A 24117-nucleotide genomic window follows, 5' to 3' on the forward strand; every position below is an offset into this window, starting at 1 on the left:
CAATTTTTTTATTAGTTCTATTCGTGCATTCTGCCCTTTTTTCATTAATATATTGAACAGAAATAGTTTGCACTCTCAATTATAATTTTTTTTTAAGAGTCTTTATACCTAGAAAGAAAGAACTCCTTTCACTGTAACATGTTAACATGCAGTCATACTTTCAAAGTGGAAGGACGTAATGAAAGCATACATTCTGCTTTGACTTTGCCTTATTTGTAAATGAAACATTCCTGAGATTAAATATTTTTTAAGAAATCATTTTGTAAGATGCGGAACGAGTTTCTATTTAAACTATCGCTGTGAAATCTTCTCATTCTACAAAGCAGAAATATGAAAAAATACAAATGATTTTATGCCTTATTTTCTGCAGTTTGAGTATAAAATTGCAATATCATTTTTATTAAAAATGGTTTTAAAGTAAAATTCGTGGAGCTAAACGTAGCAAGAAGTTTTTTTAGATACAAATATAAAAAGTTCCAAACTTTATAAAAATTCATGTAGTCACTTGGTAAATTGATATGCTATTCGATTTTATGATGAGATATAAACTAGCTAGCCTATCACGATCTATGAATAAGTAATCGAATATACTTTATCTCGTTCGGCCGTATTTCGTCAGAAATAAACAGTATTTTATGAATACTCAATTTTTTATTTGCAAAAACATCTTTTGGATAGAGTTCGATGTACTGAAACCGCGATCTGTCAAGCCTTATTGAACATCATATTTTCGATGCAAAAAGATAAAATTGGCTACTTGACAGTTTTCAAAAGAAATATGAAATATGTTGTACATGACAGTAACAGTTGGAAATATATTATTGTAAAAGAATTTTGTATGACAAGACATAATTAAGTATATATGTACTTTGACGTGTATTCCAATAAATAAATTCTGCAAAAAATATGTATTTATATTGAGATGTGTCGACAAACACTAAATGTCTTGTCACGCACATGATACCTTGGACGTTTTCTTCTTTTTTAGTTAAAGGAATATTATTTTACAACCAATAATATCTTTTATTTTGTATTTTCATTTAGTTCTTTTTTTTTCGTTTATAGTTATTTCAAAGTTGCACATTTTTGTTTTCTATTCTTATTATTTAAGTTCCTATTTCATGTAGACAGATATAAATAAAAATCGTTGGCACAAGGTAATCTCCTGTCTCTACCACAGAGTATAAAATTATATGGCGCGAGACATCATAACCACTTAGACTCTGACAAGCAATAACAATAGCGACCGAGAACTTTGTTTTCAGGCTTCGGTAGAAAATTAAATTATGCCAAACAGATCGTTTTTTAGAAACATTATACTAATTGCTTTATGGAACGGGGTTTGTTAAAACATTTTTTAAATAATATTCCGTGGATACTCGATACGCTTTTGATGATGTTAAAATTGGTGAAAAGGGATAATAAATGTAGGGTTCTTATTGATTTTTTGGTTAAATTATGTACATGTAAAAAGGTTGGATTTATTTTTTAGTAAATGGAAATCGAGTCTATACAAATTGGAATATTGCTAAGCTAAAACTAAAATGACCATTTTAACTGACTTAAAAAAGAAGGAGGAGGTCGAGAAAAGAGGTTTTTTTTATGTATGTTCACCTATTGTATGTATGACGATTATTCCAAGACGCCTGAATCGATTTGAATAATTCGTTTTTTGTTTGAAAGGTTATATTTGAAGTATTCTGGTTTATGTTATTTCACTTCTATTTCGTGATGTTTTATAGCCTATAGCCTTCCTCGATAAATGCATTATCCAAAACAAAAAGAATTATTCAATTCAGACCAGTAGTTCCTGAGGTTCAAACAAACAAACAAACAAACTCTTCAGCTTTATAATATTATATATATATATATATATTATATTATATATATTATAGTATAGATTTACAGAAATAAATATCATTTATCATTTATTATTTAATGTTTTACTTTTTAGAAGTCGGTTTTTTAAACGCAGCTTTATAATTTTGTGGAGTTAAAGGGTTCTATATATCAATCCGAATTACTCATCCGTTTGATTGACGAGCTAGTGACTAGAAATTGTGTGAACGTGGGCGTGGTAACGAAGCTAGATAACTAACACGTGCCGCACTGATATAGCTTATATCCTGAAGGAAAACGAACCTTTAGTGTATGTAATATACTTACATAGGTATGCCAAACGGCGTTTTGACCTTGGTTTTACCTGCTTGACTTTACTTGAAATAAATTGTTATATTTCTTTCTTTACACATGTAGTGTATTATGTCGAATTGCATCAGTATACATTCAAAATGTCTTTATGATAATATATGCTTGTGGATTATGAGGTTCTAAGCTGTAACTAATTACAGGTTGAAGCTTAGTAAGGCACCGTGATCTTTTATTCACGAATCGTTTTACAACACCAATTAATTTCATGTGACGTTATACTCCAAAAATACTACACAAAACAATTCGTCTCGGTTAAATAATTGTCTCGGGTTAGACTTTATATTTATGTTCGCATTGAAAAATGAATGATGGCTGCGTACGTTTAGTCGAGTACTTAATCGAATGTCTATCATCGACATGAATGCTTGTCACCGATGACGTACTATAATTCAGACTGAGCGTGACAAGCAAAACCTATTGTTTAGTCCTTATTAAAAGCCTGTGGAGTTTCACGCGGTTTTCATGCTGTTAAATTGATGATTTCATAGCGTTTGTTACGTAGTTTGTTTTACCATATTGTGTTGTGTTTACTTCAATTGGTGTTTAAGCGTTTGATATTAGGTTTGCGTTTATAGACTAACGTCATGTTTTTACGCGTGTTTTACTGAGATGTAAATTATTCTGACATTGAAAGGGGTATTTTGTTAAACAGTTTCGCTATATGGAAAAAAGGTAAAAATGTGTTTCAATTATTTAACCATTTCTGCAATTGGATAAGGAAAATGTTACTGAATAATAACGTAAATAGTTACGTTATATAGATATTACAGTTTTCCTTAATGGTTTATATTATTAGAATTGGTCTTACACCTACGATCGAAAGATTAAAACAATATAACAAAACACAACAACTCAACACAAACAATTACTTGAAAACAATAGCAAAATATCACGCAACAAATAGCAATATCTGTCAACAACAAAGTTCCAGCAACAGTTTAAAAGAATCACTTGCATCGTTGTTGTGTCGCTCGCATTATATGAAACAACCGTTCCCTTGCTTGCCTATGACAGAAACAACTGTTTAGATAGGACAAAAGCTCTAACTGGGCCACTTACGACGCGTCGTTCTACTTACGGCCGTATCTCAGACTTGTCAGATTTGCCCTGTTCACCTGAGAGCTCACTTCAAGCGCGCTCGAGTGAAAAATCAAAGAAGTATTGTACAGCAGATGTTGCCACATTGTTACTAGTTCCAACTTAAGTAAATACGAATGTTTTTGACAAGATTCTCGTTTACTTGTATATAACTTTCATTAGGATACTTCAAGGAACTTTGACTACAGGATTTCGGCTAATTTTGGTCGGGAATCGGTTGAAGGGCTTTAGAATCGATTAGTGGGTTAAGTGTTATTGGTTCTTTCGGCAATCGTTAGTAGTAATCCCGGTCTTTGGTCGTTAGATTTCTGTTAAATGAGTTTGTTACAATCGAACTGAAATACCGAGTTTTGATCTTGATAATGATAGTTTCTGCTTTTACAGGCTTATATATTTTGGGGATTTGTATAATAATCTCTTACGCTTACTTATAATAGTTAAGCGAAACGAAGTTAATAGTTAAAGTTTACCTGTCAGCGCGATAGTATGCGACTGAATCCTAATTTTAGATTTCAATATAAAAGGTGGAAGTTCCGCTTCATAAAATTAAATCAAAACAGTGACAGCGTAATCGTCCACAAATATTATCCACTTTGGGTTTCCACACCACAAAAATATATTTTCATTTTATCAAAGTTGACATTGTCGTGGCCGGGAGATTGGAAACTTCACCTGCAGCCATGTGGGCGAGCCATAAAACTTAATGTTATTTACTTACTTATGTATATGTATTTGATATCGTTGTTCCGATATTGCGGAACACATTTTTTTTATTACTGCCTATACATATATTGGATCATTTTTGTAAATTTTATGGTAAGGTTTGCGGAAATAAGGGCTTTTATGATTTTATGTATTTATTTTATTTCTTGTAGCATACATACATGTAACTAGGAAGTATTTATACAATTTGAAAATTATATTTGTGACTGTAGTAACATTGATGTAGTATCAAAACTGAAACTGAAATAAGCACCCGATACCATCGACTACTATTGACTCTTCAAATACTATTCGTTTTTAAATTATGAAACAGTTAATTTACTGATGTTCGAATTTTAGATTAGTGATTTATAGTTCTAGAACTATGAGACTAGATAATTTTATGCTCTTAGGTTACACCTGGTATAGAAATAGCCTTTAGAATAATAGGCGTAACCTGCACTTGCTATATAGCAAAAAAATATAAAGATGCACAATATAGAATGACGTCTCTGGTAGTATTTTATTCCATGTTTTTCTTATAGAGTAATGTTATGAGGTTCGCTTGCTTGTTCGTGATGTTATGAGAAGCAATATGGCATTCATTGCGGTTGCTTAAGTATCGTGGCAGGGCTTGAGATGTATCAACTATATTAGATATTATATTGTAATAACTATTTTGTATTTCTAAGTTTTACCCTGTGTTTAATGTAATAATTGACTACTTTTGTTTATATAAACCTTTATCTACAAGTCTTTTATTTATCAGAGAGGTTCAATACCGAGTATAAATAACTATTGGTTCCATATCACACAGAATTAAACATCAAAGAACCAGTAAAAAAAAATCAAAAAGTTAATAGTTCGCAAAGAGCATGAGTTGAAAACTAACGAGAGAATGGAATTTTATGTTCATCTTAATTAAAATGACTGAGGATAAGCCACTCGTCACAATAAAAGCCAGAAAAATACGTTTATTTCAAACGATTTATATTTTGTATTAAAAAGGATAAAGCAAAAATAAATTCCACTCTATAAAGCGGACGGTGGCAGAAGCCAAAAACAGTGCTCAAAACGTTGAAAACTATTTTAATTACGTGCCTGTTTTCAATTCAACATAAAATAAATTCCAGGAACACGTGTAATAAAGATATTACTCGAGTAAATTTTCGACTTTTGTTGTTATTTCGTTTGGAATTAGGTTGTGAGTCGTGCGTGACTTAGACGGAGTGAGGCGACAGGAATCCAAGTGCCCATTGGTCACCGGTCACGCGAACTAACCTAGTACTAATTCCCAATGCACGAGAGTGGCTGTTTATTGCGAAAAATGTGGCTAATTACTGTATAACAACAGCTAGTTTTAATTTCGCTATTCAGTTTGCATTGTATTTTGTAATTTTATATTGCTAGCGAAATTATGTAGTGCTTTTTCAACAGAAGTAGAAAAAGTTTCTAATTATAGAGATTCGGAATAAAAGTTAAATATTTTTTGTTACACTGAAAATGTATTCATTTTAGTTTTGTTGTTCATTGTATTTGTTTAACGTTTTTCGTTCCATGCAATAGCGGTATATTTGTTGTGAATCAAGCACTATTATGGTACTACTAAGAATTTTGAAGTTACTTAGGTAATAACACTTTAGACTAATAAAATGTTATACAATAGAAACATTTCTTCATTCTGTCACCAGTTAAAATACGAATATTCTATTAAGAAACATAACATAACATAACATTACACCTTTTATAGGAATTAGGGGAGAAGTGAGTTTATTAAATGCGACCCACTTTTCACCATTTAATTAGAAAGCATATAAAAGTACTTACTGAACTAATAAACAGCGTCTTAAGGTGTCGTTTCACATTAACCTTTTTACATTTCATTTCTCTTTATCATTTTAGGATTGATAAGAAAATATTATCTTTCCGTGTAAAGTCTTATAGTAAGTCAAACAAACAAAGCAACATTTTCTTATTTGCTGATCAATACATAGCACCAATTGTGATGATCTTATTACAAAAAGAGTAAATATTTATTTCTTTGAGAAATTAATGAGAGCTAAAGTACAATAATAAGCTTATTATAGCAAGGAATCTCGATGAGTGAGCAATTCTTTGTTTTTCTTTACATTTTACTAAGACGGAAGCCGGTACAAAAGCAGCTGGTCACTTTATTGAAAGTAATTTCTGTCTTCAGACTCTCTGAAAATCCTAAGGGATTACCAACTGGAAAAAAGGACGAAAAGGTTTTCCCGAAATTAATATTAGAAGATCTTTTAACATATTGCTTTTTTGTCATCGTGAATATGAAAGTACCAAGTATTGTAGTTAGGAATTATTATACAATAAATCAATTTCTTTTTGAAGTCCTCAATTTTAAGAGATTGATTTTCTTGCGAATTGATTTGAAATACATAAAACTAAGCGTTTATATCGATGTTACTGGAGTATAAACGCATTATGTGTGCGTATGTAATTTTTTTTGTCATTTTATATTGAGTTATAATTTTATTTAGGTGTTCACGAGTGTGTATTTTAGGCAGTTATCAACTTTTTAACAGTATAAGCGTTTACAATACCCTAAAAACTTTGGTAAAATTATTTAATTACAGTACAATATATAATGTTTGGTTAGATTTTTTATTAAATTGGTATTAAAATTGAATACTCAAAAGTAATATTATTCGTTGGGTATATTGTATACCTAATAGGCACATTCTATAAATTATTTATTTGTTCTAGTTTAAGAGAAACGGTTTTGTATCATAATTATACTGTAAATTTATTACGTATACAAATTATTGTATTGTATATATAAGTATATTTTTTTTTTTTTGAGGGGGGAAAATCATCCAATGACATTTCTCGCCTTGGGCGAGGCGAGAGGGAGTGTCAGACTCTTACTGACTAAAAACCACCCCGTTCCTTCTCCTGCTTTTCGAGTCGGAGCCCCGGTAAACCCGCTAGGTAGTCCGCAGCTCCGGATCAGGCATCAGCCCTGTTGGGCCCCATCTGTGGTGGTCTGATGGCTCTTTGAGGCACGTACGCACGGGTCTGGTTCTGTTCGGGCGGTGAGCTACCCTTGCTCGCCGTCCGCAGGCCCGCACTTACGGTGGCCGGAGATCGTCTCGGGATCCCCTACACCCGGAGTGTCTTTCGCGACGGCTGGGCTGTGAGGGTCGTTCCTTCACGCGTCCCGCCTCCTCCTTAGCTAGCATGACTGCTTCGCAGAAGGAGGAGACGGCATCCCAGTCCCTCTCGCTCCGCACCATGGCCTGAACCAGTGCCGGGCGCGAGAGGTCGCCGTCGCCGACCACATCCCTGAGGACTTGGCGGTGCTCAGCCCACGCAGGGCACACCGCCACCGTATGTTCTACCGTGTCCTCCGGGCGGTCCTCACAGTGATGACACCCGGGCGTATATACAATGTGATAGGCGTGGGACTTCTAACCCGTTAAGGCTGAGTACTACATCTAATTTGATCGACAAAAAAAAAAATGGGGGGTTGAACCCCTAATTGAAAATATAGGAAAATAGTGATTTTTTCGGTAAGAATAATTCACAAATTATTTTTTTTCTCACCAAAACATTATCAAACATATGAAAAAAGTAATGAATTAGTTAGCCAAGGTTATTAGCTACCGTTTGTCGTCTTTTTTTTGTTTCTACGACGCATACAACCTTTGATATCAAAAAAAGTAAAAAAAATATTAAAATGGCCATAATTTTTAGGGTGAGGGGATTCGACCCCTTCGACCCAGGACTTTTGTCGTTAAAATTAGATGTAGTATTCAGACTTAACGGGTTAGAAGTCTCGCCCCTATCACATTGTATAAGTATATTGACATACAATATTGCAAATACAAATAAAACCTGTGGTTACCAAATCGAATTTCCTGGAAACTTTATGTATGTCGAGTATATTTTCGCGAGTATTCGCACATAGTTGTTGAATACATACGTATTACGTATATTAATAAAAATGTACGTGTCTATAAATAAATAATTGTTCCAGGAAACGTTTCTAATTAATTTTCATGTCGCTGTTGATACAAAGCCTCGTTTGAACAATGACTGATTGAAACGATGTCGTCCACATTATATTGTTATAGCCATACAATTTATTTGTGAAACTCAATTATATCAATTTGTTATTGATTTTTTTGTGACATGCTTAATAAAACACGTCTTTATTTCTTTTGCTGCAAGGTCCAACGTGAGGTTGATTTGAGATAGAGTTATTTTTTTATAGCAAAACGCCGTCTATTGTTCAGTGTTGATTATAGGCCTTCTCTATTTAACCTCCTCGCTTAACATATGGGTTGGAGATCGCAATCGAAAAGATTCAAGGTCATCATTGATCGCGTATTTGTATAGTCAATCAGATCTATGTACCACAAGTTGGTTGCGCGGGAAGAATACGGATAGCGACAATAGGAATGAAAAATTGAAAATCCTGAGTCGACTTCAAAAGTGTAGCAAAAATACATAAATCATAATTTTCATTATTAATAAATGAAGTATGCAAGCCAGTTCGTTGTATGTCATTAAGCTTATCCCTTATTGTGTACAACTACAAGACTCACGGGGCAAATGTAATGAACTTAATTATTATTATTAAAAATGTCGAGAAATCTTTATTTATATAAATATTTTCCTCTTGTTGCCTTCCTCGTCCTAGCTTCTTCCTTTTTAGGTCGAATAGAACTATAGATGAGAAAAAGAACGTGAATTGAAAATGTTTTAGGAATCGCAGTGTAGTTCCATTAGTACATAGTAGGTATGCACGTACATACGCCAGTGACATTAATCCCGGTGGAAGACATTGATATTTAGACTAAATGCGATACCATTGGTATTGGTATCATGATTTATTTATTTATTTGAATAGAACGGTACAAACCAATAACACTATTCAATACCTTACAAAAAATTTAAAAAATATAAAATTTAGAAACTTAATATAAATATTAATTATTAAATATTCATTCATCCATCTCTTTCGCAAAACTTCAAGCATTCCGACAAAAATAATCTTCTTTCACTCGAAAACACGTCACACTCTGGCTTTGAATCCAGGAATCGGTTTAAAAGTTTTATAGTGCGCGGTAACGGAGACTTAGCCCTACTGACTGTTCTGCAAGATGGTATAGCGAACAACTGGTGCTTTCTGTTGCGACAGTAATTGTCAGGAGCAAAAATCCTGAGGAACTCATTATGCAGTTCAGGAGCGTCAATATGACCGTGGATAATCTTGATCAACATCATATTTTTAAAGTAGAAGCCAAACTGCATAGAGGATTCCGAAAGAGGCTAGATTAAAAATCACATTTTATTTTGAAACTGTTTCTTTGATCTAGTGGATCTAGTGATTGCACGACTGGGTTCCATTTCCAGGTCATGTGAATTATAACTGAAATTTTCGATTTCGGTATTCTCAGTTATATGCAAAGAGTTTTGATTCGAAACCGGTAGGATTTGGAATTTGGACGTAGAATAGGTTACTGTATGAGAAAAAAGCATACATGCTAAAGTACCTTATGTATATATATGGTAGGTTTAAAATGCTTTTGAATGATTACTTCACCTTATATTGTTCAAGTTATCTACTCTATAAAAATCATTGTGTACCTTTAAAAGGCTCTACGCTTTTGGTTCGTGGCAACTAACAATTAAAAGCGAACAACTTGAAACTAGCTATAAAACAGCAAACAGCGATACAAATATCACAATAAATTTATATTTACGACAGTTAAAATAGTTGAACGGATATGCCATAGTTTGATTTGTGCTTTCTTGTCAAGGGCCCGCTTTGTTTCAAATATTGGAAAACGAATCACGTCCTTACTACGGCGTGTGTTGAATTGTAATGTAGCGTTTTCAATATTTTTGTTGCAAAACGAATACCTACAATATATGTTTCGTACATATAAATAGTATTGATTCGGCTAACGTATTGATACGCTAGCATTTGTTATTTTCGTAAACATTTTGACAATGCTTCTTGTTATTTCTGTCGACTGCCGATAATGTTTATATTAAGGAGGTATTGTTTTGTTCGTGAATGTAACAGTTTTATTTCTGGATTCTATGTATGTTTGGATTTATATAAGGAACTTTCTGGTAATAATAATAAGTCAGTCAGTTGTTCAGATTAATAAAGCAAAGAATTAGTAACATCAGTGGTATAAAATATGTACATATTTACTTTTACACAAGTAAGTTTTAAGTATGCCCTTTGAAACATGATGCTGGTGTATTTTACAAGCAACCGAGTTCCGAGTTCTGCGACAAATATTTTTTTTTTTATAAATTTTAATGAAATATTTCCGATCGACAACAAAGCAAGCGAACTTTTTGTTTTTTACCGAGTTTGGAAGTCAAATTTAACATTTTTTTTTGTTTATTTTGTATACATAGTTTTGTTCAAACATTTCCAAAGAATACGGGTGAAGTATCGGAAACAATTTTCTCGTTAAAATTGATCAATATATTTTTTGTACCGTACATTTTTGGTAGGCACTCAACAGTTTCAGTCTAAGTCCTGTCTTTAGTGATTTGAATATTTTTCCACGTATTTTTCGCGCTTTGAAACTCAATTCTATTATTTTATGAAATTCATAAAATTCTTTTTGCAGAGATATATTTTTCAGCGAATGCTTGTTGAATTAAACACTAGAACATGAAGGCTTTTAAAGGCCTTATGTATTTAAAATGAAACTGGTACCTCGTTCGTGATGAAATTATTAAGGAGGCTGAAAATAAATTAATCATGTTCTCAAACGGATCTCATTCCTAGCACTTACAAAATAATAATGTTTAGTTCAAATATCTAATTTATTTAAATTGGACGGCGCGGCGTTAGGAGCCTGGCTTCTACTATCTTGTACATAATACAAACAGAATTGTGAGTTTAATTAAAAATTAAAATTATTGGATTATTATTTTGATGAAATTGTGAATTGTTTATTTTAAAGTTAAAATGTTCATAATTTTGTTTAAGACTCTATTTCATACCTATACAGGGTTACTGGTTAAGTCGTTTTTTTATAGCCTATGACGAATGTGCTGCAGATGTACCGTATGATAAAAGATTATAATTTTTTAACTTTCAAATTAAGTATAAAATGATAGGATATTGTTAGGGTATTGTTAGGATTCTCGGAAAAACGATACGATATACCATTATACCTTATTCGTGACATGTAGTTTCAACAAGATAGGTGCCCCGCACACATTAAATGAAGTGTCTGAGAGTATCTAGACACTAAATATCCCAATAAGTGGATCGCAAGAGGAGTGGACCTATATCGTGTTCAGCCAGGAGTGCAGATTAGTCTGTAGTAGTTTGGGATATGGGGTTTCCTAGTCATCATACTACTCACACAGTCTAGAACACTATCGGAAATATTTAACTAGGTTAAAATATTTCTCGAAAATAGTAAAAGTTGGCTCACGGTACTGTTAAGTAGAAATGGTTTAAAAGTGGAGTAGCAAAACCCGCAGTATGAAAACGATTAGATACTATGATCCTGTTACTAAATTCTACAAAGTGTACAATACCGAGCGCGTGACACCAATTTAAAAAGAATTTCAGCAAAAGATTGCGTGGAAATTGGATTAAGTAACAAGCAACCTTTTGGGGTTTCAGCAAATCTCTTTGTAGTTTGTTAGTTGCGGGACGTACCGCGCACTTTTTAGTCTTATTATATTTGCTTACTGAGTCTTTAGATATGCACCGCTGAGTTTTACGTTAAGATTTTAATATTTTACAAGCGCTATATTATTTTTTAGGTTGTAGTAAAACCCAGAGTTTAAAGGATATTTCAAAATTTTATGTTGAGGCATTTCATCAATTTACACTAAGCATGTAGATGTGTGTGTAACAATGTATGGTAAGGTATGAAAAAAGACTATAAAGAAGATACCAAATGCATCCGTCAATCAATCATAGTAAAATGCATCTGTAATGGAAGTTTTTCACTTTTACATTACAAGACGTAATGTAAACACGAAAGAGCTACTTGGTATAAGATTCGTTTATAAACATCCACTCGTCCTAGCCATTAATGGACATTATATCGACAAAGACGTTTTAAAATATTACCAACAAACATTCTATTTCAAGAATCATTTGGAATACATATATTTTCAGTTATGCCAAGACGACGCAAGTAATGTGGCATAGAAAACACTCAGTCATAAATAAAACAAAGTAACGTGAATACTTTAAGAGATTATGATGCGGGATTCATAAATAATATACGAGTATGTATGAAAGCACTGCATACGGACACGTAGCAACCGAGTTCTAGAAATAGCGATGCAAATGTTCTGTTATCGTTGACAGTCCACGTTGCGTCCTCAAAAACTCAAGTAAACCATTTTAAATATATTGAATTATTTATTTAGACACATTTTTCCTATTCCTGGTGTGAAAATCGTTTGAAATGTTATTAAGTATGGTAATGAGGATTGTCAGAACGGTAATTTTATTCTGCAAGGGGTGATTATGCTCGGGACCTTTAATAACCACGAATTGTTAACGATGCTTTTGTTTAAGTCACGAAGTGAGCAAGTGCCAATTCTTTTTCTTTTCTCTCACTTTTTCCCTGTTTATTTAAAGTGTTAGAGCAATTATGTTGTTTTGGTGCGTTTAAGATTTTGTTTTGTTTTGTTTATTTTTGGTTTGATGTTCATTTGGTTAGTGACTGCACGGTTATTGCACTGGGCAACCGGATATCGTGCAACGTGTAGTGGGTTCGATTCCATTAAAGGATAAAAGCCTAGTGAGGGACAAACATACAATTAGAGCCTTTACCATCGAATATTCAAAATTATGTGATACGCAATAAAATTACTCTCCTGTTTTACACAGTAATGTTTCTGATTCGATTCCTTGACAACTAGTAGGTCTAGAGGTATATATAAAATACCACCGTTAAATTAATCAAAGTTTGTCTGTTATGTAGATTTGTATTTATATACCTACCTACAAAATATACATATACATACATGTGTACATAACAAACAATATCAAGTTTATAAACAAATTTGTTTCGTGTCTAAACCTTGAAATATTTTATTAATGGAGTCTCTAAGTTCACGAGGAAATTACGTTTGAATTTTCAAGCATCTCATACCTACCTATTGGTAATTAGTTTTGACATGTTCACAAAATGTCTAGTTTAATTAAACCTTGTTTACTAATAACGGAATCTAATATACTATACGTATTTTCATTAAAATTCGATGTTATTAGGAGCACATAATAAGGAGCAATCCTATTACCATATAGTGATAATCAAAATAGTAGTAGGATACTATTATGTATCGCGATTGAAAACTAAATGTTTCATGCTACAAGCCAAATGACCCATAGCTAGTACTTATTATTTATTTATTTATTTTATTTCTTCATGCACATGAGTGTGTACACTAGGTGGGCTTAATGCCGTAGGCATTCTCTACCAGCCAAACCTACAGGTGATGCAATGAAGAACCAGTGGTAGGTGCATGGACCAAGCAAATTAAGAAAAGCTCAAGGGGAGAAAAAAATACAATATACTTACTAACACAAACTTATAGTTATAGTAAAGATCAAGATCAAACTTATAGTAAAGATCAAGATGAACCCTCTGATAACCTCTTCAAAAGAAGCATTATTACATACACACATAATAATTATTACGACACCAATCTCTTATTGACATAACAGAAACAAAATAATGTCAATTAACACAGTTTTGACATATCTCTTTCGCTTCATCTACGTCTCATCAATATTTTCATGCTCGTTGAATTGAGTGGACTCGAAATTTGTTACCGTTTTTAATAGAATTCAAATCTGGTCTATCGGCTTTATGACTATTAAGAAAGAAAATCGTATTAACATAATAGAGATTTAATTTGTTCTTGCTCGAAGGTTATTCCTTCTGCGAAAGACCTGATTGACTTCTCCCGCCTTGGGTAAGGCGAGAGGTAGTGTTAGACTCTTACTGACTAAAAACAACCCCGTTCCTACTCCTGCTTTTCGAGCCGGAGCCCCGGTAAACCCGCTAGGTAGTCCGCAAGTACGGATCAGGCATCAGTTCTGCTGGGCCCCATCTTTGGTGGTCTTTGAGGAGCGCGCGGGACGGGACGCGCCGCACGCATGGTTCTGGTTCTGGTCGGGCGGCGAGCTACCCCTGCTCGCCGTCCGCAGACTGTAAAGACAATTCTTGAGTTCAATTTTATTTTACGTTCTCCTCCTCCGAGTAAAATTCTTAAAATCAATTTCGCTTGACCCCAGTTTCGATACGGAATCTTATGTTCGGCTCTCAACAATGGAGGTAGAACTATTTGACTTGTTTACCTTATTTTTATTTAGACACACTAAATCCCTCAACAATAACTTCAGTAAGATTTCGTGGAAATTTAATTTTCGATTGACCTTTTCATTCGTAAGATTAATTCTGAACGGAGGTATTTGCTACATACTTCCTGACATCTTATAAGTTATTTATTTTCTCTTAATTTTTCCTGTTCTATTGCATGCGCAATGTAATAGCCTAAAGTGAAGCGCGTTTGGAAAAATGTCTCTATACTATGTGGTACCTAAGTATTACTAATCTCGCATATGGTCCGTGGAGTCCCACGGGGAATATGGAAAAGGAAAATGGCAGTCGTTACCTAGTAAACGCTTTTATGTACCTATGAAATAAAACTACGTGAATTATTTAACCGTTATCCGTATATAGTTTTCTCTACTTTAATCGTCGTTTATAGCTTCGACTGTAACCAAAATGGTCAAATGTCTCGTATGGACAGACATACCGTAACCACGAATGCTGTTAATGGCTCAAACGCGCCAAAAATTTAAACTACAAAGGTTAAATGATACGTAAGTTTCGTTTTATTACTAATTTTCCGAGTCATGTGTCCCAATGGCTTTATTTGTTGCATATTGCCACGTCGACGGAGCGATTTTATTTTATTTTAGGTGTATTTATTTATTAAAAAATAACCAACGACTTCATTCGCGTGTTGCGGTCAGTATTACTAATTGAGAATTATTATTTTTCACCGCAATTATCAACGCAAGCCGAAGATTTAAAGTTGAAATGAATATCATATTAAAAGGTAATTTAAATATTCGCTCGTGTGGATTTTGATACTTTGGTTGAAGGATATTGTGATAAAATTGAGTCTACGTTACTCTTTGATAAATGCTATTTGTGACATTTATATTTAATAGTTTTGCTTTGTTTTTGTTATAGGTATGGTTTAATTAATCACACGGGCTAACATAAAGTTTCTGTATGAAAGAGTATTGTTTTTTATATAAAATCGATTAAAGCCGTACTCAGCATTTACAGAACGGATTATTATTTCAAAGTTCAGTTGTGCGGTTAAAAGCTAAAGGGAAATCTTAATGGCATTTTACGTTGACACTGCAAACTAGACGCCGTTCCAATGACCGGGCTTGGCTTATAAGTATCAATTTCAATCTCATCTGTTTTTTTAATAAAATTGAGGGTGAAATAGAAGACGAATTAAAATTTATATCCTTTTTCTTCAAAGTACTTATCTTACTTTTAATTTTACAGCTATTTTCCACGCGAACGAAGTCGCGGGCAAAAGCTAGTACTTAATAGTTTTGCTTTGTTTTTGTTATAGGTATGGTTTAATTAATCAGACTGGCAAACAGAGTTTTTATATAAGAGAAGCACTGCTTACCTCTTCTTGTATTGTTTTGTATAAAATCGATTAAAGCCGTACTCAGCATTTACAGAACGGATTATTATTTCAAAGTTCAGTTGTGCGGTTAAAAGCTAAAGGGAAATCTTAATGGCATTTTACGTTGACACTGCAAACTAGACGCCGTTCCAATGACCGGGCTTGGCTTATAAGTATCAATTTCAATCTCATCTGGAGGGTGAAATAGAAGACGAATTAAAATTTATATCCTTTTTCTTCAAAGTACTTATCTTACTTTTAATTTTACAGCTATTTTCACGGGTTTAGCGATTACCTGTAAAATTGTTATTATAATATTTCAATTTGAGGATGTCTTAAAAGCTAAACATATGTTTCAACTTTCAATTCAATTATTAAGCTAGACAAAATATTAAGTTTATAGAAGCACGTTGTTTTTAATTTAGGTTGGTATCCATTTTAAATCTCGAACGACACAAATGTGCAGATATTCTTTTGCCATCTTATACAGTAGTCACTTATGTTACCAGCATTAAAGAAAAAAAACGATGTTAACATTAAATAAATTGTTATAGTCCTGGGAATAGATGGCAATCAAGGCAGCGTTTCACTTGCAAGTGGTTACACCTGCTCCAGACATGTACGACATCAAAGGAATCTGTTATGTTACAGCACTGGAAATTGTTTCTTGCTTGTTATTGAATCAATATCAACTGAAATTGCTTTCACACTAACTGATTCGTTAAAAATGATTGGAATTTCATTCGTTAATGTTAATTTTCTAGCAAATGTGTTCTTGTATCAGATTCTCTTAATTAACTTGACAACATCAAACAATTGTTGACAGCTGCTAAGTTTGATCTTAAAATATTCTGTTTATACTAGTTTCATTTTGATATCATATTACAGGTTACATTTATTTAAAAAAAGTAAAAATAGAAAAGGTCACCTCTATTTTAAAGCACATTGTAGAAGCTACTGAAGCATTAGTACTACTGAGAAGGACTAGGATTAAATGGTGAACTAAATAAAAATAAATTTTTCATCAGAATTTTTATTCGTACGTTCACCCTTTTAAAAGTCCTCCATAATAAAATGGGACACTATACGTTGTTTTATCGTCTTTAAAAATGTTAAAATGTCTGTTTCTGTGTAAAATATTGTCGTTCGACTGAATTAAGTAGGTAGCAACCCTAGTCTAGTCGAGAGTATGCCAGGAGATAAAAGATTTTATTTTAATTCAATAAAGTTTTGTACATGTGATTTATTTAACGTATGTTTTCTTTCATAACAGGGATAATTAGAATATTTTTGGTACCTGCAGTTGAACATTATAACAATATACAAACTTCAACCAAAAATTACCCTTTTTACACACAGGATTAGAATAGAAAATTGTTTGAAACAAGACCTTAATTTCCCTACGCCATTTTGCTTTTAAAAAGTATAAATGGAGTGTGCAGGGGTAACACGCGACTGATTGAGTCGCGTGACTTTTTGTCATTCCGTTATGACTTATTTACATTGCGTTTTTATTTGTGTCAGTGGTATAATTGAAATATTACTCAAACTGTTACGTTATGAATGGTATTTGCTCTTATGTAATTTTGGTATGTTTATATGTATTTGTAATAGTACATAGTAATATGTGATATGGTCTGTTATTGAGACATAATATATTGGTTAATTTCCTTGGTCTCATTAATTACAAAATCTTTGGTAACCTCGGTTTTTCTTGCCTTATTGATGACAATGAAATCATATTTTACTAGTTTAAGTTTCTACATGTCAAAGATTCAAGCCGTATTTAAAAGCAGAAAAGTTTTAAAACCACAAACAAAACCAAGGTCAACAATTAAACAGCAAGATTTAAAAAATAAAACAGCATTCAACCGCAAAATATGAACTGGTCCGCTGAACAGCCCGTAAAATGATAATTCAACTACATAATTAATCTAAGTGACCACAGTAATCCCCTTTACCACTGAACACGGGGAATTAACACCACACTGAAGTTTCATACTATGAATGCACAGATGATATTTGAGATTAATTACAAACAACGTCACAAGACGCTAATGTTTTCGGCGGATTACGACTGACGAGGGTCAGTCCATTTGTTCCAACTTTATGCTTACAATTACATAAACTAGTCGACAATTAAATTACAAGTACGGGCGAATAATCTGCCAGTTGATTATAAGAACTTTTTGGAGCGAACAAATCTTTTGAAGCTAGATTCTTTTTTCGAATAGCTGGCCGCTCAGAATAAGAGCTTTTACTTTTTTTTGTCCTTGGACTCTAGTGAACTCTTTACATCTTGTCCAGTAAAATAGGCTTAGGCCTTACTTTTTAGGAGGGACTTGATAAAAAGTGTCAAAAACATCAACAATTTGTTTGTGCCATAATTAAATTGATTTCATTAAAAAAGTATGCCGCAATGTTTAAATGAAATTCCAGCTACTACAATTATAAACAAAACAAGTAACGAATACCTAATGTTATTCGTGTACGTAATTACACGTATAACACAATGGTCACAATCAGTGTAAAAAGTATTTTTGCCATTAGCAACGAGTTTCAAATTATTATTTCTTTTCTAAATTGCGTTTTAATTTGTTCGAACATGTACCTTTAGTTATTAACAAATACGAAAACCTTATAATTTACTCAATTAAGGTACTCAAAACTTAATTAATCATGACAAGTATTAACAGCAACAGTCTTATGTCGTTACTAATGTGTTATGAGTTCCTCAAAATGTAGACATGCACTGGGTTTGTTTCTAGATTCCATGCAATATTATCAAAAGTTTTAAAAATCGAGATACTGGGCACCCAGAAACGGAGTACATTATAAATCAGAGAAAAGTAATTTAAATGTAACTTAGATGTTTTATTATTAAAAATGGAACGTTTTACGTTACGGAACGAAATAAAAAGAACAATTTATTGTAAGAGTGTGATCAGAATAATGATTGCTGAATTTCCCTTTTACCGTGAATGCAACGTTGAGTTTAAAAGGAATTGTGTAAAGAAACGACGTCGGAAACAAGTAAATTGTGTAAAAGAAGTCGTGCTAAAAGTCAATAGCCTGACAAATGGATGTTCCCCCATGCATGAGTATGTAACAAAAGAAACATTTGAGTGGCTTATACTCGTAGTACCTACCATAACACTCTTAGAAAAAGAATGATATTTTCGTCACTATTACTAAGTTGGTTGCAAAGACGGTCTTAACATTAGTCTAGTACACAAGTCACTGAATTAAAATTTCAGCGTCCTTTTACTAATACAAATCTATCTATCTACCCCAGTTAATTTATGTGAGTAATGTTTTATTGCCCACTATCTAGCTTCACGGTAGATACTAGAAAGTTTATTGGGGGAATGTGGGAAAAACTAAGGTCAAATTACTCAGCGCTTACACTAAGTAGTAATAACAATTAACGTGGTACTTAGTTGAATAGTTGACTACTGACTCCGCGTCGGAATTCTAGGACGACCTTCGAGATTACGAGCTGGGAAAGAATTTTTTCCTGCCATTTCCATGATACCAATCGTTTGGGCTGAATTGTGCACATGTAAATGTGGTGTTAATTTTTATTAATTCTTCCTCAGCCCATGACTATAAGCCTCTACTGAAGAGGGGTTTTTGTGATCTCCAAGTTTGGTTAGTGGGTTGAAAATAAACAGGTTCTTATACAATAATGGACAAATTTAGGAAATTATAAAAATCCTAGGATTTTTTCTTGGTAGAGATATACCAGTCAATTAGTGAACAATAAGTGAGTTATGTTGTACTTAAAATCGTTTCCTCGAGTTTTAACAAGTTACTAGTGATATATGTCACAACATCAACTATCGTATCGGTATATTTATTGAAACGCATGTCACTAACGACCGGTAATTGGGAGAACGTTAGAAACGTTTTGATATCAAAATCATGGAGCTCACGTTTCGTTTTATATTGTAAACTTGTATAGTTTTCGGTTGTTGGAGCTAGAAGTTAGTATTTGTTGTATTTAATTGATTAAACATTAGTGTTACTATAGGTATTCAGAAGACGTATTTTTGCTTGAAAGTTTTATTCAGAAAAACGTCCGGTAAAGGACATAAGAACAAAATTATTGGTTTAACCCAGTTTTCCTATCGCCCATATAATATACATTTGGAGCAGAACCAGTAGATATATATGTAAATTATATCCCCTAATGCCATTTTGATTGCAACAATGGGAAATGCTATGGCGCCATAAAAGGGTGTTTAGATATCTACCTACACATACTTGTGAACATATGTCGTGAGCCTCAACAATTTCCCCATTGCACAATCGCACAAACTTCGTACAGCTTACCCACATTTGCCGTGATCAATGTTACATGTGTACCCGTAAACTTGATAAGTATTATTGTACTTTGTTTTACATTTACAAACAAAAAACGTTCGCAGTTCAGACCGCGGTTGCGTGAGAATTCCAGTAATATCGTAAAACAAGTGCAAAATCCCTTTAGTGAATGTGTTACTTTCATTTTGCTTGCATGTTACGCGGGTATTTCCAACCATTTTCTTTGAAACCGTTTTCACGAAAGGTTCTACTATATAAAAACCTGAAATAAAAAATCTTAAGAAGAAATGAAAAACTTTAAAAAATTAAATATTTTACGTGAACGATACTTGGTAAGCGATTTCTTTTAAAGAAAGTTTTAACAAGGGCCCTTGCAGGTCGCAATAGCAGGCGAAAGTAAAAGGCGAAAATATTTCTGTTTTTTCTTAAATTAAAAAGTTTGCAATAAGGATTTGGTAAGTGGGAGTTTTTGTGCTTTTATAAAAACTCTCCATTGGTTGCGAACAGGCTAGGAATGAAGTCAACGACCATTCAAAAGTAGTCGAATCAGTTTGGGATCGCTGAAACTGGAAAAGTTGGTTGAAAAGGAAATTTGAATTCCATTTTTCTCGTTTAGTAATCAGTGACTCGATTGGTTTGCTTGTCAACATTAAACTAGATTATTCTTACATTCTTTTGCGTTTGACCTGGATTGGAGCAATCGAAGGGTTCAGGTGGGCGCTTGTGCGATCTCGAGGTCGTGGCGAGTGTATCCAAATTGGGTTACGGTTGCTGAAGTAAGTGGGTTTGACAAACAAAATAAGTTTCAATTGCTACCGCCCGCAACCTTTTTTTATGCACAGTTATACAAACGCACGATTTTACATCCTGTTATTACAATCGATTACTCGATCATCTTCAGATAGCGAAAGTTTTATTATTTCCAAACTAACGAACAAACTTAACGAATAACCGTTAAACTGAAAACTAAAACACAAAAGAGCCCGCGAACAAATCTGTCGAAAGAAAAATAGCTTTTTATTGTCTGTGAAAGTTGTGCTGCACGGGCTATGAAAACTTGACCTGGTCGTGACGGGAAGGCGTCGGTTTCTGCCGCCCACAGGCAAGTTGCCGCTGCCGGCACGCGATCGCGTGATAACCAAAGGGCACACTACAATTACAGCGGAATGACCCATGCTCATTCAGCACGCGAATGTCGCTATTAAAAAGAAGAACCCGAAATTGGCATGTAAAAATAAAAGTAGGTAAGGTCCCGCGTGCTTGCTGCTCAGGAACATTGATTTTCTTATCACGCAATGTGTTAACTGTCAGGAATTTTTGTTTTTGTGTATAAGCACGCATTGTTTTGATTGTTACAAACACCTAACAAGGTCCACTGGAAGGATTACACTTAAATCTTTCCCATAAAATATTTAAGCAAATTGTTTTATGGTTGTGTACTCAGCGGTAATTGGTTTGACCTAGTTATGGCATTCTCGTAAATATATTCTTATAATTAAGTACATAGAATAACAAAGTGTGGAAGCTTCTTATTGTTTACGATAAATTTAAAAATATATACGTTATTTTCAGTTACTCGAACGGTACGGGAACGGAATTTTCTTGTATGTATTTTAAAAGTTACTTACTCTAGGAAATTATTGACGCATTAAATGGGGCTCAATCGTTAAAACGATTTAGATGAAAATAAAATTGTGAGCCAGGCAAATTAGAGTGATCCACGGGGAATCATTGTGACCCTTTTTACCGATTTATGGATGGTTTACCTTTTCTTACGTTTTTATCTATCAACAGAAAAACGTCTCTGAAGCAAAATTTATGGTATTATTGACAGTTTGTATTATAGCTTTTTATCCTACAGATTGTATTGGTAAGGCATTATTTATGGGTTGACAACGTATAAGTGAAATAATATTTCATTAAAATATATTACTTCCTACTATAGGTACTTATTATTCAGATTTTTCTATTTTTAAAGTAGAATTCAAGGTGAAAAGTGAGTGACACGTGCAACTAACTCTACCTAGTCTACAGATCTTAAAATGAATGATGCTATCTCTGAAAAGAAATAAAAACAACAACACCAAATTAAATCATTAACAATACGTTAAAACATAAAAGAGATAAAACAAGACAAGTCCAAGTGTTTAAGGAATAAATAACACAGTCTTTTAGCGAAATGGGTTTTAGTAAGGACTCTGTCCGGCTTTGTCTATAAATTGTGGATGGAAAATAACGGAAATTATATAGAAATGTTCAGTATACATTTTGTTAATAGTTGTTTTCAAACAGGGCATTCTATTGGTTTCCATGTAAATTGTAGTATTGTACTCGTAATATTGTTATTTTGATATCACATAATTGACAAAGTTAGAGTGCTTGTACACCAGAGCTTTGCTACGAAGATGTAATAAATAACTAAACTGAAATTATGTGACTATTGCCACTGATACTAAGCTATGTAGCTGTGCGAGGAAGATGAAAAGCTCGACTAAGCAATGTATAGATAGTAGGGTAGCCATTCATAACACGCATCCATAGCACGCATTTTTTCATATCTAAAAACATAGCTTAATCCATTTCCACCAGTGCTAAGCTATGTGTGTACCAATGAATATGATTAGTGGAAGCCAAATGCATCTACAGCAACGTAATATAACACATCTTTGGTGGAAAAGCACCCTAATGCTTATATTTTACATATTAGTATATTCTACTTATAGAACAATAAAACAATAGTATTTCATTATATTATAGTGAGGGAATAGAAATCATGACACCTTTCGCAGAAGTCAGTAACCAACTGCACATTTTTTAAAGGAATGTACATATGTATTTTTACACGACATAAAACACGTTCGAACTGTCGATATAACATTCATATTGTTTTATTTGAATTAAACGAATGACGAATAAAACTGTTACTGGAAAACTTAAATGGCTTGTATTTTGAAAATCATAAAATTAAGTACTTTACAACTTATTAAACTAAAAGTAAGTATGAGTAGTATAAGTTTAGGTATATCAAAAACATCGTTATAAACTTTGAAATATTCCGTGAATTACGAAAATTACGAAACACGAAATATTCCGTAGGAAGCAATGCTCGTGTTAAAATAATGGTCGTGTAAAAGTAAACAGAAATATCTGCGTGGCGTGACGAGATTGATGAGTTACTCTCCGGTGATTAGTAAGTAATTAGTGCGCCGTAAAAAACCATTTACACAAAATCAAGAAAATAATTTACCCACAAATTAAATTACGGTCTACGTAAATCGAGACTTATGTATGAATTGAGTAGTAGATGGTTACGAATTTCATTATGAAGTGTTAATAAATATCGATCTCATATATTATTGTAGCTATGTTGTAACTGTTTTGACATTATAATACCTACTATTTTACTCTCAAATCTCAATATTTTAAGGGTTTAAAACTATATTATTATATCTGAGAAGTAAGAGAAAAACTTTATTGATTATTACTGGTTAAGGATTGGATTAACAAATTTTGTTATCAGTAAGATGACTACACCGAATTAACATGCTACGCCTGTTGCTACGCCACAGAGCTACGGCGTAGCAACTATAACAATTGTTATTTGCAAATTCATTGCTTCCATAGATATAATGAACTAGAACTTTTAATCACATTTGAAGTTATCCCGAGATTTTTTATGTAATGGGTGAAAATTTTTAATCTCGTGCTTGCAATCTGACATTACTTGAATTTTCGAAATTCGGATGACGCTGAAGAATGAATGAAATCGAGTGCACGAATAAAATACACTTGGAAGGAAGTACATTGTCGTGTATTGTGGATTTAAATCAATGTTGTTTACACTTTAACTTGTTCTGTAATAACACGTTAGTAAAAATAACAAATATACAAATCTTGTATGTTTTTTTTTTATTTTCTTGAGACAAACGATAACAAATTTTGTGGAACTGATTAAAAAAAGATCATCATTTCTTTCATAAGTGTGAGAGAATAAATAAACTAGGTCGTTTTATTTATGTCTTCAGTGAATGTTTTATAATATATGTCTATTTTTTTGTGTTG

General features: G+C 33.1%; 1 protein-coding gene and 1 long non-coding RNA gene across 3 annotated transcripts in view; one reads left to right on the forward strand and one right to left on the reverse strand.

Moving 5' to 3' along the window:
- The window catches only part of LOC126912687 (uncharacterized), a 346191-nt gene that overhangs the window by 254224 nt on the left and 67850 nt on the right, over positions 1-24117 (reverse strand). The gene's annotated exons all lie outside the window — the stretch shown is intronic.
- Positions 1-24117, forward strand: part of LOC118265006 (uncharacterized) — a 56931-nt gene that overhangs the window by 15607 nt on the left and 17207 nt on the right. The gene's annotated exons all lie outside the window — the stretch shown is intronic.

This window comes from Spodoptera frugiperda, chromosome 28 (genome assembly GCF_023101765.2).
Source record: "Spodoptera frugiperda isolate SF20-4 chromosome 28, AGI-APGP_CSIRO_Sfru_2.0, whole genome shotgun sequence".
In the NCBI taxonomy this organism is placed as follows: Eukaryota; Metazoa; Arthropoda; class Insecta; order Lepidoptera; family Noctuidae; genus Spodoptera; species Spodoptera frugiperda.